This window comes from Schistocerca serialis, chromosome 2, assembly GCF_023864345.2.
Source record: "Schistocerca serialis cubense isolate TAMUIC-IGC-003099 chromosome 2, iqSchSeri2.2, whole genome shotgun sequence".
Taxonomy (NCBI): domain Eukaryota; kingdom Metazoa; phylum Arthropoda; class Insecta; order Orthoptera; family Acrididae; genus Schistocerca; species Schistocerca serialis.
Window position 1 is genome coordinate 948,006,801 of NC_064639.1, and position 13,522 is coordinate 948,020,322.

Sequence of the window (13,522 nt, forward strand, 5' to 3'; positions counted from 1 at the left end):
CCCAGGGATAGGGAGCAATAATTGTTCCAAGAAGCGCTGAAAGAGAGCAGGGGTGCTGGCAACCCTGAATGGCAATCATTGGTATTGATAGAGGCCGAAAGGCATTTTAAGTAACAGGAACTGCCGGGAAGCAGCGTCAAGAGGAAGTCGATGATAAACTTCTGACAGGTCAATTTTAGAAAAATACTGGCCTCCAGAAAGTTTAGCAAACAATTCTTCAGGTCGGGGCTTAGGGTAAGTGTCGATGAGGCATTGGGCATTTACAGTGGCTTTGAAATCATCACAGAGACGAATATCACCATTTGGCTTAGCAACAAAAACGACAGGAGGGGACCACTCACTTGAAGTGACAGGAAGCAAGACCCCTGAAGCAGTGAGACGATCCAGCTCCCATTTTACACGATCACAAATGGGCTGAGCCCGAAAAGACTTAGGCCTAGCAGTGGTTTTGAGCATGATATGAGCTTCAAAATCGTTTGCACGGCCTAACCCAGGAGAAAAAAGGGACGAAAATGTCATCGACAAGGAATCCAAGTGAGCATAAGGAATAGCATCAGAGACGATATTGACAGAGTCATCTATGGAGAACCCAAAAACGCGAAAGGCATCGAAACCAAAAAGATTCTCTGCATTACTATGTTTGACCACAAATATGGGAACAGTGCGAACGACGGATTTGTAAGATACCTCAGCATCAAATTGTGCCAAGAGAGAAATCTTCTGTATATTGTACGTCCGTAATTGCCTAGCGACAGGTGATAGGGTTGGAGAACCCAACTGAAGATACGTCTGAGAATTGATGATAGTGGCAGCAGAACCAGTATCCACCTGCACGCGAACATCTCTAACAAGTATTTGGACAGTGAGGAATAACTTCCCAGAAAGGGAAGAAGTGCAATTGACAGACAACACAGAAGCAGAAACAGCGTCACTGTCATGAACATCATGTATGTGGTCGGATTTGCAAACGGAAGACACATGACCCTTCTTTTTGCAATTGTGACACACGGCCCAACGTTGGGGACAATCCTCCTGTGAATGTTTCGTAAAACACCGCGGACACAAAGGAAGTTGCCGGGAGTTTTTATGCAGTTTCTGAGAGGGTTGTTTACGGTTAGGCCGAGGCTGCGTGTTGGAGCGTACTGCGGCCACGTCGGTCGGTGGGGACACGCCGCATGCATCGTCAACAGTGCACAGAGGTTATATTTCCCCGATGTCACCCCACGCCTCTATTTGCGCTCCAGCGGCGCGATAAATTTCAGAAGACTGCATTATGGACAGGACTTCATCTAGAGTCGGATTTGACAACTGAGGGGCACATTGCCTAACTTCTTTGTCGGGCGCCGACCAGATAATATCATCCCGTACCATGGAACCGACGTAGGATTCTTTGTGAATGTCAGTAACAAACTGACACTTTCGACTGAGGGCGTGAAGTTCAGCAGCCCAAGCGCGATAGGATTGATTCGGTTGTTTTTGACAACGATAAAAGGCAACACGAGAGGCTACCACATGCATTTGCTCATGAAAATATATGGACAGAAGTGAGCACATTTCAGCAAACGACAAAGACGCAGGATTTTTCAAAGGAGCCAATTGTGACAACAATCGATACATCTGAGATGAAACCCATGAAAGGAAGAGAGACTCAGATGTTTGTTCGTCCGTGACATGAAATGCCAAGAAGTGCTGTCGAAGACGTTTTTCGTAATCAGATCAGTCTTCCGCCGTCTCGTCGTAAGGAGGAAAAGGAGGTATAGACAACAACAAGAAACGTCCCACATTGGATGCCGCGACGAAATCGCGAATCGCCGATGTGAGAAGCGTTTGCTGTTCAATGAGACCTTGCAATAGTTGCTCTAAAGTAGCCGTGGAAACCTGTGGGTCAACGATGAAAAGGAAAAATCCACTACCTCGTCGCCAATTGTTATAACGTCAAGTTAAACACATATATTTCAAAACAACACAATACATGTAAGTCACAGCGCAAGCAGACAAAGTAAGACGTGTACACGGGAACAGTCAAATCAGCATTGAGTCCAAGTCTAGCGGCTGCTGGCTGGCTGGCCGCTTAGGTGGCGCGACTGCTGCATGGCTGCCAGACAGCGCCGCATGTATAGGACGCGCGTAACTGTGCAGAGGCACTTTGAAAGATCGGTGAGTCACAACAGATCTGCATTCTTTAATGAGAGTAGGCATGCAGCAGGAACGGGGCCGTGTTGGCGTTGAGAACAATGCCCAATGCCAGCACCGACAAGCCTGCTCCATGCCTGGGATTCCTACTATCATCAAGAAGTACAGGTCTGATGATGAGCTCTGTAGTAGATTAAAACCAATCATCCACAAATAAAAAGTAACAACTTATATGTGACTATGACAGTGTTTACTAAATAAATTATAATATTATTAGAGTGCTGTTTCCTGGAAGGACATATCAAAATATTTTTGTAAAACGAACACAAATTAAAGCCAATATTTCTTTCATTTGACCTTCCCTTAAAATTAGAGTGCACAGATTATTCAATGTGGTGGATTATTTGCATATATACAGTATATCAATTTACGAAGGTGAGTCAAATGAAAACCTTAAATTTGTAATAACAAATCAAAATTTCATGCTGTTATCCTGTAAGTTGATAAGTGAGCTACAAACAGCGTGCAGAATGGCCTGTAGGTGGGAGCATAGTGCAGATGCACACATACCGTCGCAGTATCGCTATAATGATGGCCACCCCACTTGCGACTTGCACCAGGGAAGAACAGCGTTCTGTTATTCGGTTTTTGCATAGTGAAGGTGTGAAACCTATTGAAATTCATCAACGAATGAAGGTTCACAGTGATGCATGTTTGTCACAGCAGCAAGTCTACGAATGGAGTAGGAAGTTCGCAAATGGTGTGACTCAGTGGAAAATGCTCCTCGTCCAGGTCAGACACAACGAGTTGTGACTCCACAGAACATTGCAGCAGTTGAAGACATAGTGAAGGAAAACTGCCGAGTGACACTGAATGACATTGCAGCATGTTTACAGATTAGTCAAGGGTCAGCACACCACATTGTGCATGGTGTGCTCCAGTTTCACAAAGTGTCTGCAAGATGGGTGCCATGGCAGCTAACTCCTAAAATGAGAGAACGACGTGTTGATGCTTGTGAAGAACATCTTCAGCTCTTTGAATGAGATGGTGATGGCTTCCTTGCAAGAATCGTTACTGGGGACGAAACCTGGGTTCACTTCCACCAACTGGAAATGAAGAGAGCGAGCAAGGAATGGTGCCATTCCTCATCACCAAAACCAAACAAGTTTCGAACAGAACCATCAGCAGGAAAGGTTATGCTGACTCTCTTTTGGGATGAAAAAGGCATCATTTTGGAGCATTTCATGCCTAGAGGGGCCACTGTCACCAGTGCATCATACACAGATCTCCTAAAAAAATCATCTGCAGCCTGGAATCAAATTAAAGCTATGTGGATTGCTCTCAGCAGGTGTCCTTTTGCAACATGACAATGCAAGGTCCCACACTGCCCGTACAACAGCTGCAACAATCACAGACCTGCATTTTGCGTGTCTACCTCATCCACCATACTCACCAGACCTTGCCCCAAGTGATTTCCATATGTTTGGACCACTCAAAGACGCAATGGGAGGAAAGAAGTTCCGTTCTGATGAAGAGGTATGCCATGCAGTGCCTGAGTGGTTGCGCGGACTACCAAAAGAATTCTTTTCTAAAGGAATTTATGCACTTTGTAAGTGCTGAAGGACTTGCATTGAGCGTGGGGGAGATTATGTTGAAAAGTGATACAGCTTTGTACCACTTCTGCACAATAAATAATATTTAAAAAAATATTTAAGGTTTTCATTTGACTCACCCTTGTATATACACATCTTTGCAGTAAAATTGTTATACCTCTCTTCTCATCAACAAATAGTGGATGTAACGATTTTGTGTGAGTGAGTTGTATTCATGGGTTGTAAGTAGTGGCTGTAATAGTGAGTTGGAATGACTATGTTGTGTTAAAAGAGCTTTTTGGAATTCACAAAACATTGAATAAATGTATTTTGAGGAAAAAATACAATTCAGCAATGACTTATTATTTACTTAATGTATGGAGACAGAAAACCTGGAGACCTCTTTGTAGCCATCACAGAAAGGAATCATCCACTAAGGCCACTGTACTACAAACAAGAATGAGAAAAATCTACAATTATCATAAAGAAATAAGCTAAGCTGATGAAATTTTTACTAAAATTACTGAAGATGATTAACTGTCATCACCCTCATCCTCACTCTCACTCTCACTCTCAACTTCGCGCTCAATATAGCTGAACACTTCCCGATTCCAACATAAACACAGTTGTTGCGTGGATTGGAACAACTGAAATTAATAATCATTTCTGAATAATTTTGAAAATAATTTAATGAGGATGAGGGTCAGAAACTCCAGCCATTACCAAGGAAACATGTAGAGCCAACTTCGCCATGAGAGGTGTCATCGTCGAGACGAATGGCACACACATACCAGACAACAGAGCCACAATCATAAGCACTACTTTGCCTCCACAAATCATATGCCATCCAAGCATTGAGCAGATATCATTCAATTGGGCGTGTATGTATGACAGCGTTGACTCTGGGCCAGATACCAACTGTAATTGCACTTCATCAGTCAGAGACTCACTATGGAACCATCATGATCTTCGACACTGTATGCCAACTGGGAACCACTGCCATGTGGAGCCACCAGCACTGTCACCAAGCTTCACTGAGACTAGGTCTCCTCACCAGGGCATGTGTGAATGTTTGTGTAATTAACTTTTCCTTCCGAAATCAAAGGCACTTCAGCAGCACACATCTTCTACCAGAAATACTCACCCCATTTCCTACGAGTGATATCCACCTCATGTGCTTCCACTACATACTTTCAGAAATGAGACTCTGCAAGATGCAGTCTGTTGGCCTGTGGCCCATGCCATGAGCTTTGGTATATATGATACGATTCCTCAGCTGGACGGCAACAGGATCACAAAGTATCATCACACCTCTCTCAGGTTGGCCACAGCTATTCCTTGGGACAACCTATGCCGGCCACCAGTCAAATGTTCCTGGCTCCATGGTTGGCCCCGTTTGAAAATCTACATGCAAAAAGATAGTCTGCTAGGAACATGGATCCATCAACCAAGGCAATTAGTCTGTCCATGACAAAGATGCTATTTTTTTTTTCCCAGTTCAAGCCCTCAAGTCTACAGTTCCACAGACAGGTACGTCTACAGTTCCACAGACAGGTACAGGGACTCTGCCTCCATGGGCATCGACACTCATGAGTAGCAATGGCGGCTCCAAGTTCCCTATCCATTTGGACACTCCATCGACGCTGGAACTTCAGTCTGCAAGATGGCACTGCCATCTCTTCCCTCACAAGGAAGGGGCCCAGGACCTCCAACTGACATCAAGATGGCTCCACCATCTCTCCCCTTGGGAGGGGGGGATGATGTATCCAAGGCCTTTGCCTTTGAACACAGCTACCCATATCAGAGATGTGGTTTGAAAGTTGCCTGCGCTCCAGCTCTGTAGGAGGCACTTTCTTGGTAGACCCAGATGGCAACAGCACAGCAGGCATGGTGTATCAACCATAACAAACCGGACTGTATCCCAAAGACACTGTTCTCCTCTGAAGTGGAATTCCAGGCAGCACCATGGGAACATGCGGCACTAGTTTCACCACAAAAGGGGCCAGCCTTCACAACAGCAGTGAGCACATTCTGGACAACAGCACCATGACTGGTATGTTTCCTGGCATAGTTGCTTCCTTTTCAATAAATGATACTTATTTCACGTGAGTCCACTACTTTGAGAAAAAAAGACTGCAAGATGCAGTCCACTGGCCTGCGGTCCAAGACCTGAGCAACAAGTGTTTGGTCCATATGACACGATTACTCAAGTGCTTGGCAACAGGATTGCCACAGGGTCATCACACCTCTCTCAGATTGACCACAGCTATTCCTTGGGACAACCTATGATGGCCATCAGTCAAATGTTCCTGGCTTCATGATTGGCCCCTCTTGGAAATCCACAAGAAAAAGATAGTTTGGTCAGAAGCATCAATGAAGGCAATCAGCCTGTCCAAGACATATATGATATATTCTTTTTCTTTCCAGTTCAAGTACTTGGGTCTATGGTTTTAAGGACATGGACAGGGACTATCCCTGCAAGGGTACCCACACTCGCAGGTAGCGATGATGGTCTCCGAGTTCCCTCAGCCATTTGGACTCCCCATTGATGCTGGAACTTCAGTCTGTGAGATGGCACTGACATCTCTTCCCACACAGGGGAGAGGGCCAGGACCTCCGCCTCACATCAAGATAGCTCCACAGTCCTTCCCCTGGGGGCGGGGGATGATGTATATGAGGCCTTAGTCTGTGACCGCAGCTACCCATATTACAGGTGGTGGCTGCGAGTTGCCTGTGCTCCACCTCCATACGAGACACTCTCTTGGCAGACCTAGATGGCCACAGTACGGCAGGCATGGCATGTCAATTATAACAAACTGGATTGTGTCCTAAACACAGCCATCTATTTTAAAGTGGAACTCCAACTGGCACCATGGAAACATGCGGCACTAGCTTTGTCACAAAAGGCAACAACACAATCAAATCCTTATACTTCTGTAGAGATCTAAGTCATCCTGTTTCCACACTGCTAATATGGTCTTTAGGAGACTGCCTGTTGCTACAACATAGCTGACAAAGTTTTATATTGTCGGCCACATTCACAGATGATGCACAGCTTATCCTACACCACTAATAATTACAACAATTGGCAATAAGCATAGAGTTGGAGCACAATTTTATCGTCTATCAAGAGCAGAAACAGTGCTTTTGTTAAGTTCCCTATGTAGCAGGCTCCACTGGACAAAATATTTCTTTTGAAGAGAAGCAACCAATCATGTCAGCTTAGTAGGCCACTCAGTCAAGCTCCAGCTGTCACCTGTTACAATCTCCAGAGTGGGAAGTGATATATTTAGTTTTTCCTGTGTTTTCCTAGTAGTGTATTTCTTAAATTTAGTGTTTTCTATTTCAGAGGTTTGATCTCACATTTTGCAATTTAAAGTGTAAATTCAGAAAGACTGTAGCGCAGTTTTCATTTCTTCTGAACAGCCAGCTATACGGCTCACTAAAGCATCAGCAACCATTGACAACGCGCCAGGAGCATAACAAGTTGTATATCTAGGTCTCTGTCATCTTTTATCGTTTACTTCTTCAGTTAGTCCTGTTAGGATGGGTAGGATGTGTGCATGTTGTGTGCGTACGCAGGAGGAGCTGGTCGCAGTTTACAAACAGCTTTTGGCTATAGTCAGCTGCCTTCAGGCTGCTGCCTTGGAGTGTAGCAGTGGCGGAGAATCTGGTGCACTGCATAGGACACCTCTGGTGTCACTTGTTTCACCCACGGGCTCTGCTGCCATGGCACCTCCTAGTGTACTCAACATGGTGCACTGCATAGGACACCTTTGGTGTCACTTGTTTCACCCACATGCTCTGCAGCCATGGCACCTCCTAGTGTACCCAATATGATGGACTTGTCCTCACAAGAGGGTGAGCGGTGGGTGGTAACATGTTCACATCACTCGAGGTGGAGGGCCAACTGAGAGACTGGCCATCTGGCTTCACCTATTGCCCTATGAGTGAACGAGTAGCTGTTCCTTCTGCAGGGTCTGAGCACGCACAAGTAGGCATGGGTTTGCTACTTATCACTTGCTCCAACATTAGGAGGGTTTTGGAGCCCCTTAGGGAGATACCATTCAGCACCGGAAGGAAAACTAAGGTGGACTCAGTATGTCTCTGTTTTGGGGAGGGTGACTCCCCCATTGAAGACGTGGAGGTGGTCTTGCCTACAGCAATCGAATGTGCAGCGTCCAGTCATCTGCAGGTTGTGGCTCATATTGGCACCAACGATGCCTGCTGCAAGCGTTCTGAGACCATCCTCAATTCATACAGGCAGCTGGCTGGAATAGTGAAGGTTGTTTGCCTCACGTGCACGGAGAAAGCAGCGCTCACAGTTTGCAGCACTGATCCCAGAGCTGATGAGGGTCAGTTGGTTCAGAGCCAAGTGGAGGGTCTCATCCAAAGGTTCCATCGACTCTGTGATGGTCTTGGGTGCAGATTTCTGGACCTGCATTATCGGGTGGGGAATTGTAAGACTTCCCTTGATAGGTCATGGTGCACTACCAAAAGGATGCAATTACACAGGCAGTACAGTACTTGAGGAGAGCACAAAGGGTTTTTTAGGCTAGATGGTAGTTTGAGGTACTCTGGTGAACACTCACCAGATGATATTCAAATAGCAAAAGCAGACCACATTCAGAGTAAAGATGATTCGACTGTCAAAATTTTATCAGTAAATTGTCGAAGCATTGTTAAGAAAGATCCCGAATTTACAGCCCTCCAGGAAAGTTCTCGTGCTCAAATTATTCTTGGCACTGAGACCTGGCTGAAACCCAAAGTAGACAGCTCTGAGATACTTAGCGAGTCAAGGAGTATTGATCACAAGACAGGTCACATGCCATAGGAGGGAAAGTATTCATTGCAGGTGACACACATATTGTCTCTGTTGAGGTCAAAACTGAGTGTGACAGTTAAGTTATCTGATCATGCATAACAGGTGCATGTGAAATCAAGTTCATTGTCGGATGCTTTTATCAGCCACCTGATTCTAATGTGACAGTTGAGTCAAAATCTAGGGTCAGTAATAGGTAAATACCTAAATCTTGCAATACTAGCTGATGGCAAATTTAACCTATGAAGTGTACACTGGGACATCTGTTGATTCATTTCAGGGGGTACAGTCAGACAGTCTCTCGAAGTACTTTTGAACATGTTATCTGAAAATGTGTCTTGAGCAGCTAGTTCAACAGCCAATGCGCAATAGAAGTACTTTAGACCTAATAGCTACAAACAGACCTGACCTTATTGATAGCATCAGCATAGAAACAGATATTAGTGATCATGATATATGCTTACTAAAGTTAATAAATCAGTCAAGAAGGCTAGGAGAGCGCAGATAAGCATCTCACTTAAACAATGAACTGACGTCATTTGGTTCCAGTATGATGGACATAGAGGAATTATGGACAAAGTTTAAATGGATTGTAAATCGTCATCTGGAGAAGAATGTGCCTAGTAAGTGGATTAAGGACAGAAAAGACCCACCATGGTTTAACAATGAAATCTGGAAAGTGCTGAGGTGGTAAAGGCTGTTTCACTCATGGTTCAAAAGAAAATGTGCAAATGACAATGAGCAAAGATTAGTAGAGACTCGTGTGTGTAAAAAGATCTATGTGCGAAGCATTCAACATCTACTACTGTCATACCTTAGCAAAATATCTGGCTGAGAATCCAAGAAAATCTGGTCCTACATAAAACTGTAAGTGGGCCTCAGGCTTCCATCCAGCCACTTATTGACCAGTCTGGTGTGGCAGCAGAAGATAGCAAAAAGGAAAAACAAAGTTTTAAATTTTACGTTTAATAAATCGTTAACACAAAAGAATCATACAAACATACCATTGTTTGATTATTGCAGAAAATCCCATATGGATGACATAGTAAAAGGCATCTCTGTCATAGAGAAACAAGTGAAAGAGTTGAAACAATCCCAGTTGCATTTTACAAAGAGTTCTCTACAGTACTGGCCCCTTACTTAACTTGCATCTGTCATGAATCTCTAGTCCAGTACAAAGCCACAAGTGACTGGAAAAAAGGGCAGGTGATTCCTATATATAAAAGGATAAAAGGACAGACCTACAAAATTACAGGGTAATAGCCTTATCATCAGTTTGCTACAGAATTCTTAAACATATTCTGCATTCGAATACAATAAATTTCCTTAAGACAGGAAAGGAGCTGTCCATGAATCAGACGGTTTAGAAAGCATCACTCATGTTAAACTCATCTTGCTCTTTTCGCACATGATGTACAGTGAGCTATGGATGAAGGGCAACAGGCAGATTTTGTATTCCTAGATTACCAAAAATCATTTGACACGGTGCCCCACTGCAGGTTATTAATGAAGATATGAGCATAACAAATATCTTAGGTTTCCACATATACAAATGGCTCGAAGACTTCTTAACTAACAAAACCCAGTATGTTGTCCTTGATAGCAAGTGTTCATCAAGGACAGCTAGTATTTTCTATGTACACAAATGATCTGGTGGACAGGATGGGCAGCAACCTGTGATTGTTTGCTGATGCTGTGGTGTATGGGGATACAAGATGATTTAGAGAAAATTTCTGGTTGGTAGCTATAAATGTAGAAAAATATAAGTTAAGACAGATGAGTAGGAAAAACAAACCCATAATTTTTGAATACAGCATTAGTAGTGGGTTGCTTAACAAACACATCATTTCAATATCTGGGTGTAACGTTGCAAACCAATATGAAATTGAATGAGCAGATGAGGATTGCAGTAGGGAAGGTGAATAGTTGACTTTGGTTTATTGGGAGAATTTTGGGAAAGTACATCTGTAAAGGAGACCGCGTGTGGGATGCTTGTGCGACCTATTCTTGAGAACTGCTCAAGTGTTTGGGATCAGCATGAGGTTGGCTTAAAGGAATACAATGAAGCAATTCAGAGGTGGGCTGCTAGATCTGTTAGCAGTAGGTACGAACAACATACAAGTATTACGGAGATGCTTTGGGAACTTGTATGGGAATTCACGGAGAGGGGATGATGTCCTTTTCAATGAACAACATTGAGAAAATTTAGTGAACTGTTATTTGAAGCTGACTGCAGAACAATTCTACTGCCGTCAATGTATGTTTCACATAAGGAATACGAAGATGAGAGAAATTACAGCTCAAACAGAGGCATATGGACAGTTGTTTTTCCCTTGCCATTTTTGCGAGTGGAAAAGGAAAGGATACTACTAGTGGCAGTACAGAGTACCCTCCACCACACACCATCAGTGGCTTGCGGAGTATGTATGTAGATGTAGATATTGTCTTTGAGTAAGGTGAATGAATTTGTTGGTCTCCTTGGTCACTAACGAATTAAAGTAGCACACTGATTGTAGATGTAACAATTCCAATCACATGGTAAGAGAGTCAACAGAAAAAGATGACTCTGAAGTAAACTACAGGCATTAATGTATAATCAATATCTTGCATGCCTTCTCCTCTCCTCCATGATTCTGAGCAACAACACGTGTCACTAAGCTCATTAAATATTTGGTCAGTCTGTAGGTTCAAGAATCAATTATGCTTAGAATAGGTATTGCTGCTATGGCTTCTTTGTTCTGTATTGGTTGAATCATGTACAAACATATGAATAAAATGGTCTTTTGGTCACCTCAGAAAATCCTGTGAAGGATAGTCATGGCCGCAGAGCCCTGAGTCTTTACAATATTCCATGTGATTGTCGCAGTAATTACATGGGACAGACTATTCGAACAGTTTTTCAGAGCTTTAATGAACATGAGCAGCACATCAAGTACAGAAAAGCTAAAAAAAAAAGCTGTTGCTGAACACTATCTTACAAATAACCAAAAGATCTTGTTCGAGCAGACTTGGTTTTAGCACAAGTTTCAAACTACAGAAATTCAGTCATCAATGAGGAAATCAGGATGTGTGCCATCAATTCTTTTGGCAGTGAGGTGACTTTCTGAGGCAGCTAACAGCACATATTGTTGAAAGCTTGGATTTTCAGAGAGAATTAAAATGCACTGATAATATTTATTGCAACAAATCCATCATGAAAGACTTAGTGTGTTTCTTAATTCCTTCCTCCCACGTCCTCTATTTTTTATCTTTGTCCATTATTTTCAACTTTTTCTTTGACTTATATTCTGTCCACCTTAAATTGTTTATTTCAAAGGAGTCTTATTACTCAGATGTGGTAAGTCTTGAACTTGTAAATTGGCTTTGCTAGTTTATTCAATATTTCTGCACCTAACTCTTCCTTGTACAGCCCAGTGTATTTTTTTCTTAAATGCTTCCAGTGAATACAATGGTGTAAATACTGGACTTTGAAATTAAATTCTCTTGATCTATTTGGGATACAAGTCGTGTTGAGCATAACTGTCTGCTAGACTGTGACTCAACATAGATTAATGCACTGCTTACAAAAAGCACAACTCTGAATTTGGGTCACAGCCTGTCAACAGTTTTAACTTTCCAGAATCAATTTTTCACTCTGCAGCAGAGTGTGCATTGAAACGAAATTTCCTAGCAGATTACAATTGTACACTGGACCAGGACTTGAACCCGGAATTCTTGCAAGCGTCCAGTCCAGCACACAGTTTTAATCTGCCAGGGAGTTTCAGTTTTAACCTTCCACACAGTCACGCTAGACCTTTGCTCAGAAAGAGCTGCCTTCAAAGCCTTAGCTCCAGATCATTTCACACACATGCCAGAATGGTCCATATAACCTAATTATAGAAAATTCCTTCCAATACTGGCATCCAACCATTCTCTGTCTGTAATGAACTCACTGTCATCATAATATTAAGTGCTAACTTATCTTCCTCTTTTAATCCTAAAGTGCATGTGGGGGTTCTCTCTGCAGGTCGTGTTCCAAGTAACTTGCTCTTTGTAATGGTACTTGAATTACGTAACCATTACGGCACCTCACCTCAACCTCTCAATACCAGCAATATTCCACTGTGTTTTTGTAAAATAGTTAACATATTTCTCTGACAACATTCAGATTTGATTTAATTAATGTAGAGGTACTTTGATACATCGATATGTATATATTGCAATGATATTATTCTTATGTGTATTCTTTCTTTTGTCACTATGATCTTTGACGTACTTGTTACTCTGGTTTTTGGGCACATAAGCGATTATTAGAGAGTCAAGTCTTGGTCGTCATGTTGAAAAGACGCAAATTATAGTCAGTTTATGAAATGTGAACTTAACAGTGAAGAAGATATTTTCAAGTATGTTTTATATTGTGAAGTGTTGTTGCAACAAAAGTAATAAAAAAGGAGTGTAACTTAAATTCGGAGTGCTGATTACTTTTTTACATCTCCATTGTTCTAACTTGCAAAAGTTTAATCTTCAAGAATGGTTTATGAAACACATCTATAAAACTTTTGAATATTGCAGAATAACACCTAGGCCTCTTTGCATCCGAGCTTGGAATCATCACCACCTAGATTTTCAACGATTGAGCCATGAGTTCGCAACGAGACCAGTGAGACCAGCTTGGGAAACACGAAAAGATGAGTACCTAATTTATCCATTATTTCAAGAAATGACTTTATTAACTGTGCTCTAATGATACCTGCCACATAATATAACTTTGTTGTTGCCCGAAAATGCAATATTTAGCAGCCTGAGCAGCACTACAATTATAATTAAATTTTGACCGTTGTTGTGGTAGGGTTGTTAGATCTTCCATCTACTACCTTTCTCACTGCTCTACATGCTTTTCTTGTGATTGAACCTTTCATAGACCAAGATACCAACAGTGCACTTGTGGCTGTGAATAATAAATATTTAGTGATTTTTTTTTTGTTGTGTATGTAAT

The 13,522-nt window shown here is 42.5% G+C and overlaps 1 protein-coding gene across 2 annotated transcripts in view; it reads right to left on the bottom strand.

Annotated features, from left to right (window-relative positions):
- LOC126458324 (thioredoxin domain-containing protein 11) overlaps positions 1-13,522 on the bottom strand; it is a 143,897-nt gene that overhangs the window by 73,039 nt on the left and 57,336 nt on the right. The gene's annotated exons all lie outside the window — the stretch shown is intronic.